Below are 1,828 nucleotides of genomic sequence, written 5' to 3'. Positions count from 1 at the left end.
ACACAGCTAGTATAGCCACAAGGAAAGCCAGAACTATAAGACAACAGTATGGAGTGGTTGTTATATCAACACAGCTAGTATAGCCACAAGGAAAGCCAGAACTATAAGACAACAGTAGGGGGTGGTTGATATATCAACACAGCTAGTATATACACAAGGAAAGCCAGAACTATAGGACAACAGTATGGGGGTGGTTGATATATCAACACAGCTAGTATATACACAAGGAAAGCCAGAACTATAGGACAACAGTATGGAGTGGTTGTTATATCAACACCAACTAGTATAGACACAAGGAAAACCAGAACTATAGGACAAGAGTATGGAGTGGTTGTTATATCAACACAGCTAGTATAGACACAAGGAAAGCCAAAACTATAGGACAACATTATGGAGTGGTTGTTATATCAACACAACTAGTATAGCCACAAGGAAAGCCAGTGTTTAATGTAAGAAATTCGGTGATGCTGTGTCTGAAACAAGAGTGTAATTCTGGGCCGACTATGAGATACTAAATACCAGGGGATGTGTCTTTTGCACAAATTAAGAAGTAGAAACCAGCCTAAACAATTAAGAACTGAAACAAACAGAACGTCATATCGTGCTAGTGTTTGTGTTTGTTTTTTGACGGATATCATTATATCTACTGATATTTTTTTCCAGCCACTATAATCTTTGGTGATGTGTTCTAATACATCCAACTTTTGTTGTGTGTGATAGAGAAAAGATAAAATCCATGCCGTATTCCCCTTGCTGGTTTAATTAGTTCCAATTATTCATAACGTTTGTGTAGTCGTAGAGTGAAACTTTCATGCTATTGTGGAAACTAATGTCGTGTTGTTTTTTTAACTTAACTTTACTACATGTACACATATATACAAACACACACATGTTTGTGATACATACATATAACACTTGAGGTAATACAAACGTCAAATCAGTGTTCATTCTTAACTTGTAGTCGCGTGCCTTGCATTATAGATTTGTTAAACTTTGAAAAGAACTTTGACTGAAATTTCAGTTGGAATCCACGTTACGAGGACTGGCTACACACAGTTTCGCTTTATAGTTCTTATATAATTTTTTACCGAGAAAAAAAACAACACATACCTACATGTTATAGTCTTTTGAAACTAAAATTTAAAACAAGAACATGAAAGTTGACAATAGTAACTATTGTGGACATGAAACCCATGCTAAAGTCCAAGAACAATGTGCGTATAATGATGTAAAACCTCAGATTAAAATCCAGAGAAAGTGATGCATATAATGATGTAAAACCCAGATTAAAATCCAGGGAAAGTGATGCATATAATGATGTAAAACCTCAGATTAATATCTAAACAAAGTGATGCATATAATGATGTAAATTCCAGATTAAAATCCAAACAAAGTGATGCATATAATGATGTAAAACCCAGCTTAAAATCCAGACAAATGATGTAAAACCCAGCTTAAAATCCAGACAAAGTGTTGTACATAATGATGTAAAATACCAGATTAAAATCCAAACAAAGTGATGCATATAATGATATAAAACCTCAGATTAAAATCCAGAGAAAGTGATGCATATAATGATGTAAAACCCAGCTTAAAATCCAGACAAAGTGCAAGAAAAAGAAGCAAAAACATTAACTAACGAGTTGTTTTTTTATACTATCTAAATAATTGGCACATTTCAACCAATCCCAGTTTGAATAAACAGTTATTTTAAACAAATTACTTACATAACTCAAACATATACATTAAATATTTAAAATATACGAACACATATAGAAAATAACTAAAACCAATGTGCATAAGATATGGGTTTAATGGGAGAAGCCCC

The sequence above is a fragment of the Limulus polyphemus genome, unplaced genomic scaffold (genome assembly GCF_000517525.1).
Source record: "Limulus polyphemus unplaced genomic scaffold, Limulus_polyphemus-2.1.2 Scaffold9909, whole genome shotgun sequence".
NCBI lineage: Eukaryota > Metazoa > Arthropoda > Merostomata > Xiphosura > Limulidae > Limulus > Limulus polyphemus.
This window is presented reverse-complemented; position numbering follows the sequence as displayed.